This window comes from Fundulus heteroclitus, unplaced genomic scaffold (genome assembly GCF_011125445.2).
Source record: "Fundulus heteroclitus isolate FHET01 unplaced genomic scaffold, MU-UCD_Fhet_4.1 scaffold_65, whole genome shotgun sequence".
Classification (NCBI taxonomy): domain Eukaryota; kingdom Metazoa; phylum Chordata; class Actinopteri; order Cyprinodontiformes; family Fundulidae; genus Fundulus; species Fundulus heteroclitus.
The window spans coordinates 196756-211283 of record NW_023397088.1 but is presented as its reverse complement, the minus strand read 5'-3'; the positions used below and the strand labels follow the sequence as shown (position 1 = coordinate 211283).

At 41.6% G+C, this 14528-nt stretch overlaps 2 long non-coding RNA genes across 3 annotated transcripts; both read left to right on the top strand.

The window, feature by feature from the left end:
* The first annotated feature begins 254 nt into the window (after positions 1-254).
* Positions 255-8203, top strand: LOC118561513. Of its 2 annotated transcripts, XR_004930096.1 has the most exons (4): positions 255-6450; positions 6743-6805; positions 6930-7075; positions 7774-8203. It is a non-coding gene; the product is annotated as an uncharacterized LOC118561513 (long non-coding RNA). The 2 variants fall into 2 exon arrangements; XR_004930095.1 differs by having other exon boundaries at positions 6930-8203.
* A 3071-nt stretch (positions 8204-11274) lies between these two features.
* Positions 11275-14111, top strand: LOC118561518. The gene is made up of 3 exons (XR_004930101.1): positions 11275-11634; positions 12141-12255; positions 13902-14111. It is a non-coding gene; the product is annotated as an uncharacterized LOC118561518 (long non-coding RNA).
* Positions 14112-14528: the final 417 nt, after the last annotated feature.

Genomic DNA, 14528 nt, shown 5'->3' with positions numbered 1-14528 from the left:
GAGTAATCCATAAGAAGAGTGGATGTTTTCCATTTCTGCAGCGATCACATCATACGTGTGTCTACCGTGAATTCTCCGACATGCTGATGCAGCCTTGTTGCGCTCCGATGTGGATTTACTGATCCAGTGGAGCGTTAGGCCCAGATAGCTTCTGTTGTTAGCAGACCAGATATCAGCAGCAGTGGAAACAAAGTGGACATCTTTCAGCGCAGCTTTTAGACTTCTCTCCATCTCTGCATTCTCCTTCTCCAGGTCAGATGAAAAGGATGTTGTGTGGGGCAGCTCGGCACTGATAGTGGTAGGAATCTGGTTTATGACGGCACCAAACGAGGGCCAATCAACAGTGTTTAAGGGCAGCATTTCTTCAACAACATATCGCCCAACCAACTTCTTCAGCTCTCCACCACTTACTGCTTTGGCAGCGAAGTGCAGCTTTTGTTGTTTGGCTGGCAGGGGCCCTCCTGCAGTCACGGCTCTTTGCTTGGAACCACCTGCAGTCAAAGCCGCTTAGTTTGACTGCGCTGTGCTGTGAGGTCAAAGGTTACTTCAGGTTTGACGTCGTGTTTTTGAAGCTGGATAACACTTTGTCACCAGCACAGAGAGTACAACCAACCTTGATATTATCATCTTTAGATGACACAAACTCAAAGTAAGGACTATATTTCCAGCTGGAAAACGCACACCTTTCCTCTCCCTGCATTGTTATTGACGTGTGTGTCACCGGTTGCGTCTTTCCTCGTGTGGTGGAGGTGACGCAACGTCACTCTCAGAGAAGCAAACCATTTTCCCCCCAAAGTAAAATCACCAAAAAAGTAACGTAGAGTGGATTGGATAAGGAATTTTAATCTGATTACTAGTTTGGAAAAAGTAACGCGTTTGTTTGATCTTCATTAAAAAAGTAGGCACAATAGAGTAACGCGCTACTAAGTAACGCGTTCCTGGCATCACTGCTTAGAAATCAGCTGTGTGGGCATATCTCTACGTTTGTTGGTGAGAGCGTGCGTCACGTGGTGCGCACTGGGCCATGGTGTGGATGGATGCGCTGTTTCTGTGCGCCACACGCATCATGTGGTAGGAGTAGTGTTGGTGTGGCTCAGGTGCGCTGATGGTTTGTGCGCCGCCTCCACATAGAATCCTGCAGACGCCCCAAATTCATGGAAGCTGCTTAACAACAAAGTTTACTTTGACGGAGAAAACAAGGAAATGGACACAAGCGTTTATTCATTTCAAGAACTGATTTCCTGTTAATCATCTGGCGGTTAACGAGCACCGAGTCTGTGACGTCACCGCAGCACGCAGGGTTTCTAGATGCGGAGCAACAGACGGCGGAGCCAGTTCACATCACTTCGCTAAAGTTAGAAAGATATTCACAGATTGGGCTTTTCCGGGTCAAGAACTCATCGGAGGATCATTTCTTCTACAAAGCGACACCTCTCTGCAACCACAGCAAGGCAGACAGTGAGCTACAATCGTAGTTTCCTCAAAACGAGTCTCCCACCGCGCTGGGAGAATTACATTGGACTCTATGCAGAGCTCGCTGCTCCGCAGATGCTTAGGGACCGTCTGCAAATTGAAGCACCAGAAGAATAATGATGGAGAAATATTCAACAGACTGATACAGATGAATAAAGCTAGAAAGTCAGATCAAGGAGAAAGGCAATCGTTTAATACAAAACACGAGACACTAGCCTTAACCAGCATAGCAGTCATTTTAACACGTGGGGAAACAAAACATTAAAAGAGGCCAAAACATTCAATTTTAGCACATTTATAAATGTTTCACACATGAAATTTAACCAGAAAATCACAATTCTCCATGTGGTCAGCTGTCTTTAGTTTGAATCTAGAATCCTAAAATGCTCTAAACTGAATAGTGGAATGAAGTGAAAAAAGCCGAGCTAAAAAACGAGCCGGTGGAACGAAGCACATCTAGCATAAAAATCTGAGTAAAATCTAAATGACTGAGTGATTTAACAAGGACTCATCCAGGAGGTCCCAGAGGAACCAGAACAACATCTGAAGCTCTGCAGGACTCACTGCCTCAGTTAAGGTCAGAGGTCAGGATTCAACAATTAGAGAGAAACTGGGAAAAATGGCCTCCATGGGAGAGGTCCAAGACCAGAACCACTGCTGACCCAGAAGAACCCAAAGACCCGTCTCACATTTACCAAAAACATCTTGATGATCATCAAGACTTTTGGGGAAATATTCTGTGGACTGATGAGACATTTTCAGTTTTATTAGATAAAGTTATTCAGTGTGAAAAAGTTTCCACTAATGAGCCTGGATGTGCTGCTTTGTGTTGATCTGCCAAATAAAATCCCAATAAAATCAGCAGTTTGTGGTGGTCAGCTGATAAAATGAGACAAAGTTTAATGGGGTGTGAATACTTTAGCAGGGGCCTGTATTGTAACTAAGTTTGCTAGCAGGACTCTGCAGCAGGTGATGGATGTTGAGCAGCTGATGTGTGGATGAAAAGCCAGAGAAAATGAATGTGCTCAGCTTTGATGGTGTGTAAACTTTCCTAGCAGCAGAAGCAGTTGAAGGTTTTCTCTGAGCAGTGAGCAGACTGCAGAGTTGGACTGAAGGGAGACTCTGAAGTCTGAAGGTAGAACCGTTAGAAATAAGACGCTGCATTTTAGGAAGAGAAGAGCTGCAGTTCTAACAGCCCTGATGTTAGATAAAACTCCATCTTTAATCCAGCAAATAGAAATCTCTGCTTCTGGGAGTCAGAGGAAGCTGAAAGCTGGGAGCTTCTAGAATGGGGAGCAAAGCAACATGGAGGCTCTCAGAAATGTTTCCATCCTTCAGCTTTTCTAGCCCAGTTCCAGCAGCTCAACATGAAGCCAGATGGAGATTTGGCCAAAGAGCCGACCGCTTGTCATTGTTCATCATTTAGAAATCAGACTGTGAGGACATCACAGAGCTGCAGTCATCACACGACACCAGAACCCAGCAGAACCCAGAGAAGAAGCAGCAGCCGTGGTTCTGTTATGGATCAAGGTACCGTGGTCCATGAAAGGCTCATTAAAACAGAACCTTAGAAACTAGAGAATGGGCTTTTACTGCAGAAAAGTTTACAGTCCTAACAGAGTTTCATTTAAAGACGTTTTGGTTCCAGGCGGTTCTGTAGGAGTCGGACCCTGGAGCGGGCTCAGGAACCCGACTGCAGGTTGAGGTTGTTCAGTAGAATCCAGTTTCTACCAGTGAGTTCTGTGGTGCTGCTCGGTTGGCCTTTAACTTTTTAATCTCTAAACCTTAACAAGGATCAGATCTGCGGTGAGTCTGGACTGAGATCTTGGAGAACGGTGGAAATGCTGCGGTGAAACCAGAACTTTGGCTGTTTTTTGGACCCAGGGAGAATATTTGCTCAGCGCTGAACTTCCACTACATGCAGGAATTTGCTGAGACGTTTGGTCGCTCAGTGCTGCTGCAGGTTGAGATCTAGAGGGCTGTGGGCCACCATGAGGGCATTTATGGCCAGGGAGAAAACACACAGCACGCTGCTGTTGGCATGAAAGGAGGGAAAACAGGAAGGAGGCACCGTTCTGGACCCGCTCAGTTCCCACAACAGTTCTGGTTCTGTTTGCTTCACTGTTAACCGTCATCTCAACATATTATTGTCCTTTTCCATCATTAACTTGGTTCTAAAAAGTGTTGCTTTAGTGAACATAGTTCTGTGATGTAGAACATGAAGCTGTTACTGATTAGAGAAAAGAAACGCTTTAACCCAGAGATGGAAATCTGATCAATATCAATAAATCAATATCAATAAATCAATATCAATAAATCAATATCAATAAATCAATATAAAATGAACAACAAGTTAAAGAAAGCAACATATTCCTCCTAGAATCATCCCTGCTGTGTTTTTCTCTGCAATGAAACGTTTGTCAGGAATAAATCTGTAATTTTCTCCAATCTGGAGGCAGAGGCTCTGTTTAAAGGAAGTAAATATCTGTTCTGTAGCTGTTTTACCTCCACATGTCCATTAGAAGATTTGCTGCTTCTACCTGGAAAATAGACGTCTATTCTGAGCCTGTTTTTCTATCCAGCTCTGTGGACCAGAACCCAGCCGCTGTAGAACCTGTGATCAATAACTAAGATTCATATTTTCATCTCTAAATCTCAGTTTATTAGTATGTTCCATATTTCCACTGATGGCGTTATTACTGCTGTGTTACTAGTCTGTTAGATGGAGTCATTAAGGTGGTTCAGCTCACTGGCTGATAACAGCCTGACTGACTTTAAAACAAATAGCAGCTGCTTCTAAAACCTGCAGAGGTTCTATCAGATCGGTTCTGGTTCTATATGGATCTCCTCAGGAGAACCTTGACTGCTCATTTTATAATAAATATGTTAGCTAAAGGTTAGCGGGCAGCTGCCATGTGGAATAAAAAGACAAAGATGCAGGAAGGTTTGGTTTAATATGTGTGTTAATCAGCTGATAGGACCATTTGGACCAGAACTTTTAGCTTTCAGAACCAGAACAAAGCAAATGAAAGCACTAAACCCTGTTGATAATGATGGAAATATGTTGCAGTTGTTTATTGTCCTAAAACCTTAATACCATCCGACCAGAACCATGTATTGATTTGGCTAAAGGAGCAGAACCTGGCTGGCTGGTTCTGGTCCAGTTCTAGACATTAAATAATGATCCTTGTCTGAGGAATGTGGAAACCATCTCCTGCTGCCTTTGGTTTGTTTCCCCAGAACCTTTGAACAACTTTAAAATATTCTTTATGAAGTTAAATGTTTAACTTTATTTTTCATGAACTTTTAAACACAAATATCATCTTTAGCTTTGAACGGATCCAGAACCGATCAGAATAAAAGCAGATTCAGAACCAGGAGCTCAGCTTTTAGCTACTTTGTAGACATGATTCTGGGAGGAAGATTTTTTAATAAAGTTCAGTTTTTTCCAGTGTTGCTGCTCATGTGCATTTAAGAAGCTAAATGAGAGACGAGGGGAACCGGTTCTGCTGCTCAGACGGACTCTGGACTCCCCAGCAGAAGAGAAAACAGAGCAATAGTTAGAAAAGCAGTTCTCACTAACTTTCCAGCTGCAGACCTTGCAGAGGGAAAAAGTCCAAATGGTGGAGTGATGAAAAAAGAGGCAAAGCAGCGACTTGTTCCATCCTCTGATGATTAGAAATGAAAGCAGGAAAATCTGCAAAGTGCTTCTTTAGGATCCTGTTCTACGGCTGCAGCTTCTATCTGCTAAATATCTGACAGTTTGGCTTCTAAAGCTTTTGTAGACGAGGTCTAAAGGAAACTTTCTCACTTCTGTGGCTTTATTTCCTGGTTGAACTTTGCTGGTTTTAGGCAGGTTTCTTTCCTCCAACACTTGATGCTCAGACCAGAAGGTTAGCTCTGGTTGCTCAGAGCTCGCTGAGGATCAAGGACGTTTGAAGATGAAGACGTGACTTTATTGACATGTTGATGGAAATAAATGACTATTCTGAATTAACAAGGAGGAGATGGGTGGTCTTCATTAATCAGCATTTATTGGATCCTTGCAGGGAGAACAGAACCAGTCTGTGGAAGATGTTCAATCTGCTCTAACTAGACAGAGAAATGTTCTTTTCTAGATCTGGCTCACTAGAGGCAGCCTTCAAGAGCGACTCCCCGACGCCTGCAGCTTTCCTTTCTGCCTACCGCTATCTGTGCTCCTCAACCTTGGCTCTCTCTCTGAGACTAAACACAATCAGGCCTTCAACCGCGCAACATAGATTGAATCCTTTTGTCAGGCTGTTGGCATTTAGAAAGCAAGGATAGGAGAGAAACTTTACTCAACATAACAGTTTGAACTTTTCTATCTGAGCAACAGATGATTGATTTGCTCGTTTAAATAGTGACAGTGATGGTGGAGAAGATCCTCCAGGCTGGGCTCTGTGAGGTCAAAGGTCAGGTAGGTTACAGCAGGGAAATCATGATCCCCAAGTTGCTGAATATTTGCAGCTTTTCCATCTTTTTCTGACTGCGTTCAGTTCAGATGATCTTTTAGTTCCTTCCTGCAGAGATCTGAACTTTCCACCATGATTCCTGTCTGATTCCAGCAGAGCAGCAACACAGATGATGGTTTAAAGACAAACTGAAGCAGATGCAGACAGGAAGGATTGATGGCTGCAGTTAGTTGGTGTGGACAGCAGGTGGCGCTGCTGCATGGCACACAGAGGGAGAGCAGCAGCTTCCTGCAGGGACACATGAAGAGCAGCATGAAGCTGAGCTGGGAGACATGAAGCTTTAACATCTGCTGAACTCTTCAGCTCCTCTTTCCCTCAGATCTGCCCTGAAGCAGCTTTAAGGTGGAAAACTGCTGCAGCTGGAGGAGATTCAGCAAAACCAACATGTTGCTTTGCTTTCTGTCCCAGAAGCTCCAGAGGAGGCTTGGCAGCATGAAGGTCACCCAGAGAAGAAGCAGCAGCCGTGGTTCTGTTATGGATCAAGGTACCGTGGTCCATGAAAGGCTCATTAAAACAGAACCTTAGAAACTAGAGAATGGGCTTTTACTGCAGAAAAGTTTACAGTCCTAACAGAGTTTCATTTAAAGACGGTGAAATCAGAACGTTTTAAAAAACATGCTTGCTGCTGCAGAACATTGTAATTCATGTGAATAAATGAGTATATTATTTTTTACATCAACTCATAAGTTATCCGAAACTTTGCAGGAGCGCACTGTTAAAGTACTTTGGAGGCAAAGAATCATCCCAGTGCCAATCCACATCTCTATCCTCTACAGAGCTCACACCCCGTCCTGTGTCCACTGTCCCCTCCATGACTGCAACCACAGTTGATCTACCTGGTAAATTAAATGCTCACTGTGCTGCAGGACTTTCTGAGATTAATAATTATGTCCAAAACTGTAATTTAATGTCCTTATTGGTCGTTCTTTCTTAATCATTGTTTTTCTTGGTTCACTTCCTCAGCATCCTCCACCACAACGTCCACTTCTCACAGCGGATCATCTTCAGCTCCACCAGATGACCCAGCTTAGTGACCTTCTTTTCTCTCTGACTGAGCTGGTGATCAGAGGAACCTGCCTATCAAGGAGAACTTTTCATTCCTTTAAAAGGTATGATGGATGAAGTTTCCATTATCATTATACCCACAGACAATTAGTCAATGAAGAAAAAGTTAAGCGTAGTTAGCTGACTTATTCAAGAAGTAAAGATGCAGTCTACTGCTTTTGCTGCAAATTATTTTCCAAGAAGTCCTTAAAACTGGCAACTGATGGACAGCTGGATTGGGTCAACAATCAATGTAGTTACAAAATGAAATGGAAGGAATTTAGCTTGCTTCTTTCCAACAGAAAAACCATTGATGAAGCAGAAATGGGCCTCCACGAGGCAGAAAGAAAATGCTGGAGAGATGTTCTCACACACTTAGTCAGTATTATCCAGTCACTGGTAGAAAGGAACCGGACTCTGAGGGGATCTTCTGACACATTGCACAAGGCCAACAATGGGAACTTTCTCAAAGAAGTTGAACTGCTAGCTAAATTTTATCCTGTGTTCAGAGATCATGTGAGACACATTAACAGTGGAGCAGAGCACATCACATACCTTAGTAAAACGATTCAAAATGAGTTGATAGCCTATGTGATAAAATACTTGACACAATGGTGTCAGAAATCAGATTCAAAATACTACGCCATGATACTGGATTCCAACCTAGATGTAAGTCATCAAGAACAAATATCTGTTGCTGTGCGCACAGTGAATCTTGTGAAAACACCAGAGATCATTGAGAACTTCTTGGGGTTTCTTATAGTTCCAGAATCCACGGGTCATGGCTCGTCTGCACTGATTCTTCAGAAGCTGAAGAGCTGAACATCCTCTTTGAGGACTGTAGGGGACAATCATATGACAAAGGTGCAAATAAAGGTGTGCAGGAAAGGCTTTAAAAAAATCCAAATGCTTTTTATGTACCTTGTGGAGCCCATAGCCTAAATCTAGTAGTTTCTGATGCTGCTAAAGTGTCCATGGATGCCACTTGCTTTTTTAGAAATGTGAAAAAAATCTAAAAACTTTCCTCAGGTTCAAAGTCAAATGTGAGAATAATGGCTTTTATTTACAGTAGATTTTTTTTGTTTTTTGCTAAAACCTTTGCACATATAGTTATACACATTTTTAGAGTTTTAATACCTAATTAGTCAACTTTATATTTATATTTTAAACCATTTGTGTTACCTTGTTTCAGGTATTGCTGTTCATTTAAATCATTAAATATTTGAGTGATATTTATTGTTTATTTTATTTTATGCTTTCTGTTTTTGTGTAAATCAATTTGTTATTTTTTTATACATCTGTTATTTGTTGTTGCATGTTTTCGTTTTTATAACACTACAACTTATTGTTGCACATTGTTGTTCCACATTTTTAAACAAAAATCTTGGAATGTTGTGTAAATCAAACCCAGGCTACTCTTGTAGCTGGATGTGCCCCCTAAGATTAAAAAGCATATGTGACACCCTGGACATGATCCATCATTCATTAATTGATATGATTCATATTATTATTGCATCGGTATTACTTATGTTTCTGATTAGATTACCTTTGGAGATACAGCAACAGCCTAATTTTAACGTGTAACACATACATGTGTAAAGACATGTCAGGCTGTTAATAGGATGTAAACAACACTGCCAGAGCTGCATGGAGTTCATTGTAGGTGTGTGAATGATCAACTATATATAGACTGAAGAGAGGGCCCCAAAACCACATTTTGCTTAGGGCCCCATGGAGGCTGTGTCCGGCCCTGGTCAAGATGTTTTCTCTGTTGTAAAGTTTAGCGTCTTGCATACATGATGCATTACGGTAAACAAGCAGCAGGGGTGGATGTGCAGGTAAAAAAGATAGAAATAAAGAAAAAGGAGAAGCACAATCCCCTGAAAATCTTTATTTATGAAAAAACTATTACCTTCAGAGATCTACTATAACCAGAACAAATATTTCATAATTCAACTGTAGATTTTTGGAGAAATTAAAGTTCCTTATAATGGCCATTCTGGATGTGTAATTTATTTCTCCAAAATCATAAGATGTGACAAAGTCTCTTCCTATTATGTTCAAGGGTCACTTTTAATATAATTAGAATAAATATTTCATAATTTTATTGTAGATCTTAGGAGAAAAGCCAAGTCAAAGTTCCTTATAATGCCCATATAACATATGCGTTTGTCTCATTTTAAGTAATTTATATCTCCTAAAAGCTGACAACAAATTCTCTTCATATTATGTTAAAAGGTCACTTCTACAATAACTAGAAGAAATATTTCATATTTTACTGTAGATCTTTGGAGAAGAGCTAAGTCAATTATGAGGATGATCACGTGTGTTTAAACATTAAAGTGTAATACAGCACGTTGTCAACAAGTAAACGGCTCTATGGTCATTTTCAGATGTCCTACAAAAATACCATTTGCTTTGATTGTCACAAATCACCTAAAGTCTGTCTGATGGAAACAAAAATCCACCTTCCTGCTTTATTCTTGGAAAAGATATTTAGCTAGATGGAGCCCATGAATGGATCAGAAACAGATCTCAAATATAATAAAATTTAAATTGAATAAAGGTACGTTCAAAAATAGAAACTCTGGCAGATCTAGATCTAAAGAGATTTTCATTCAAACAAGAAGGAAGGAAGAATGGCAGGTAGCCTCATAATATAACCATGTATAAATGTACATGATAGAGACAGAAACGTCAAAAGAGAGACAGAAGATGTCTGCTGGTATAAAGCTGTATTCTGTGAAATTAATGGAAAGCTAAGTGGAAGAAAGGAGAAGAAACTGAAAACTAAATTCTCATCTGAAAGACGCTAAACTGCCTCTCTTCTCTGACAGGTTTAATAGGACGACTACAGCAGCTCCTGGTCTCTTAGAAATGTTTGGTTCTGTTGTTTGATGCTGCAGAGGATCATTGAACTGCTTTATTTCATGATTCTTATTTCCTCTAAATCAGGAGTCTGAAGTGATGAAGAAAGAGTCTGCAGAGTACTGAAGCCTTTGCAGAGTCTGCAGAGGCTTCAGTACATTCAAAACTCTGCAGCTAGGATCCTGGTGAGAGTGCAGAAACATGAGCACATTACCCCCATTATCCATTCACTACAATGGCTTCCCATCTCCACCAGGATGAGTACAAAGTTTCCCTCCTCACACATCAATGCATCCATGGAGATGCCCCCCCCTCCACCTCAAAGAACTTACCAACCCACAGAACACAACCTGCTCCCCTCGCTCCACTCACTCAAACCTCCTCCACATTCCCAGAACCAGACTCAGGACAATGTTGTTGTCTTTCATTTTCATCATGTCTTTCTGGACGGGAACATAAGCCGTCGGTTCTGAGTGGAGTTAGATCTGAGCGGACCATCAGGGAGATCAATGATCAATTTTTATTTGGGTGCAGATTTTAATCCATCAACCTGTAATTAAAATGTGTCAGAAACTGCATCCTCTATTTTTCCAGGGTCTTCTGGTCTGAGAACCAGGATCTCTGGCTTTGAGGAGCAGAGTCTCCTCCACTGCTGCAGCACCAGAACCATTTTATCTGCAGGACGCAGGAAACTGGAGCAATAAAAAGGTTAGATGGTTAAACGGCTGCAGAAGCTGCTTCTGCTGCCTGGATCCTTCCTTCCTGCTGTGGCCTGAACCTTCAGCAGCAGATGTTGGGCTGCGGTTCTTTTTCTTCTCAGGGAGAGTTTGAGGAGCAGAGAACCAGGCTGGGAGCTGCTTCTGCCTCACAGAAGAGGACAAGTTCAACCACGGCTGAAGTTACTGAAGCTAAATCTTTATGTGGACTTTAGAAAATGTTTTCCTGAAGCAGAACACTGCGATAGACTGGCCACCTGTCCAGGGCGTACCACGCCTCTCACCCATTGACAGCTGGAGATAGGCATCAGCACCCCTCTGGACCCCACAAGGGATAAGCGTGTTAGAAAATGGATGAAGCAGAACATTCAGTCATTTTGTGAGAGGTTTATTTTGTAATAAAGTTTATTTAAACCCCTTAAACTTGCCTTTAATGAATCTAAAATGACCAAATGTATGATTGTAATCTGCTGAGTTCAGCATCTTGACAAACATCATGTTATCCTGTAGAAAAGTCATTTAATAGTAAATTATACAACAGTCTGTGGTCTTGGTGTTTTTTTCTTTGTATCTAACTGTAGTTCAGGTATTTCGTTGCTTAGATTTATTTTTTGCTGTTTTTCACTGTTTATATTCACGGAAAAACAAGATTTCCCACCACACTGAACAGGAAGTCTGAACAAGCCTTTTAGGGGCTCTTTTGGGATGCTGGCTTTCCCAGCAGCCTTTGCAGCTTCCTGTAGAGACTCATGGGAACTGTAGTTCAACTCTTGTGATAACGGGACCGTTTAAAATAGAAAAACTGAAGGTTTTCCTCCTTTCTTGTACTTTTCTTCTAGTCTGTTAAATCTACCTCAGCTGTCAGCTGTAAATATTTATTCCTACGAATCAAACTTTGACTCTAGACGCTTCTGTTAGACATAAAAACACCAGTCAGCAGATTTGCTGGAAAACAGAAGTGAAACTTTGCTGAACTCCCTCAGATCAGACTCCATGTTCAGACAGCAGGACGGAAATCTTGTCTCCGCTGGTTAACAGAGGTAAGTTAAGCCTTTTTTCCTGCGGGTCTCTCCTGGGTTTCTGGAGCCTTTAGACTTTCTACAGCTGCTTCCAGCTGACAGCTCAGTCTGCTGCAGACTCTGAGCTGACTGGAAGCTTCCTCTGAGACCCTCCCTGATCCTGGATCAGACCCGGACTCTGGTCCAAACCTCTGGTTCTGTCCAACAATGACCGGATTCTGGTCAACATGGTTCCAAAGTGTTGCTCCATTCCAGGCCCGGAGTGTCTCACCTGGAGGACCGGGACCAGAACCGGGCTGAAGAGATTTGGGCCGCAAGGGCCGTTGTTCTCTCTTTTCTTTTTCTTAGGGTTATTCGCCGTGACGTCACACATTTGTCACGTGACTAACGTTGGCAGAAAAACAAGAAATGGCCGCCTGCGGCGATAACAACTGAGGTTATTAACCATGGCAGTTTCGTGCTGCGTGATCGGCTGTACTAATAGATTCAACAGATATAATCATTAAAGATTTTACCGGTTTCCCAAGAAACCAGATCAAAGAAGAAAGTTCTGGATCGCGGCGATAAAGCGGAGAACATTGAATGGCCAACCGTGGGAGCCGGCAGATCATGACCAAGTTTGTCATCTGCATTTTGTGACTGGTAAAGTTTTTTTCTTTAAGATGTGTCTTAAAAATATCTGTAACGTATCATTGCTTAAAAAATAACTATAAAGAGCACACTGAATGCGAATACATGTAGCTCTATTACTATGATTGTGATGGGAGGGTTGGTTTATTCATTTAGTTCAGGGGTCGGCAACCTTTACCACTCAAAGAGCCATTTGGACCAGTTTCACACAGTAAAGAAAACACTGGGAGCCATAAAATCCTTTTGAAATTTTAAATTAAATCACACTGCATATAACAATTTTTTTTTTGCGACAGAATGGACCCGGAGCAGAACCAACGCATCTTTGCCTCTTTTTTTTTTTTTTTTTTTTCCTGTACGAATTACAAAACGTCTACTGATGTTTTATGGAAATCATCAACTCTGCTAATTTCAGAGTTTTTATTTTTGAATAAAGCTTGGTGCGAGTAAACACACGTCATGGTTGGATTATTTGATTTTCATCCCATATAAACGGTACTTTCGGAATACTTTTCTTTTAATCCGTACACATTTTAATCACATCCGGGAAAGTTACGCACGTAAACGAGCTCCTGTCATTAACCAGCTAACAGCTGCATTAGACGAGCTATCAGACGTTCAGGCGGCACCTGAAGCTCGACTTCAGCCGTGCAGGACTCCGCTCACAGCCTCGAGCCAAGCGCTGTTCACTTTTCCTCACTTTGAAAATGAACAAACGTCAGATATAGAAATGACTCTTACCCTGCTGTTTAGCTCTCTTCCCCCTTATCAATGACTCCATGTTATTTTAGGTCCCGTGTCACCGTGGTCCCCTTGTCATTTGTAGAATTTACTACAAAAAAACAGCATCTGAAAATGCCGCCTTCTCTGCGCTCACTGTGTTTATTTCGCTCTGCAGCCACCCAGCAAGCATTATTTCTTCTTTTTGAGTTTATTGGCAGTTGGCAAACATCTTTTCAGTGTGCATTACTGCCACCAACTGGTGAGGAGTGTTCGTCAGCCAGCATTGACGACTGCCTGCATGAGGTACACAGCTCCCCGACATAATTATTTTCAGCAGATGAGCCGCATCAGATGCATCGAAGAGCCGCATGCGGCTCCGGAGCCGCGGGTTGCCGACCCCTGATTTAGTTAGATTAAGCATACCAGATTTATTTTTCTGGTAAAATCACCAGATTACCCCTGACAGTACATTTATTTTTTCTGTTTGAATCCTCTGTCTCATCAGTGACTATGCCACTAAATTAAATAATACAATTAATGATGACGTTTTTTGCAACGATTTAAAATGTTAGTTCCACATTTTAGGTGTCAAGAGCAATGACTTGTTAAATCCAGACTATGTGCCCTCCATTAACTTGGGCTATGATGAGGCAAGGAGACAGACAGATTGTGGACAAAGACAGTCCAGATTTTTAAGGGCAGAAAAGCAAGAAATCAGAAAGCAGCATGTGGAGGCAGCATCAGTTCTTTTAGATCTGACCAGGCAGGAAAAGAGATCAGCTTCCCCAGAAAAAGACTTTTCAGTTTGTCACAATTAATAATTGTTTTTCGTCCTTGATTCTTTAAAATTAGAATGTTTTTATTCAGAAGTTTACCAAAATGTGATCTTTGATGTGAGATTATGATTTTCATGTAACATTATTTATTTATTACAGAGCCGTCAACATCAATTCATGATTCTTGTGTGCAGAAAATTTGTGACCTCCGGAAGGAAACTCAGCAGCTCTAGGACGACTTCAAGAGGAAAAGTTGCGTTTGTCAACCTTATTGAACAAGCAACATTTAGAACAACAAGTGACAAAAAGTGATAGAAAGCTGCAATTTCACACTGGCATTCCATCTGTGGCAATATTCTTGTGGCTGCTTTTTTTGTGAAATGTGTGTTACCTACAAGCAGAGTGATGTCACCCAAGAGTATTCTATTTTGTGTTCTCATGAAGCTCAGGTTAAATCTGAAGCATCAGGATCTAGCCTATGAGTTTAATTTTTCGCTGACCACAATTTCGGACATTCTTAATCAAGGACTTCCAAGACTGACTAGAAAATCTTGTTTCCTTATTCATTGGCCAGAGAGAGAATACCTGAAAGCAAATATGCCACACATATTCAAGGTCTCATCCCCAAGGTGTTCCAGCATCATTGACTGTTTTGAAGTCTTTATTCAGAGACCTGGAAAGCTAGAGCACAGACATAGGGTCCGTTCTTTGTACGTTGCTTAAAACATCCGAGATCAAATGAGACATCCAAGATGATTTCATCGGGCTAATCCTGATCCGGCTAAC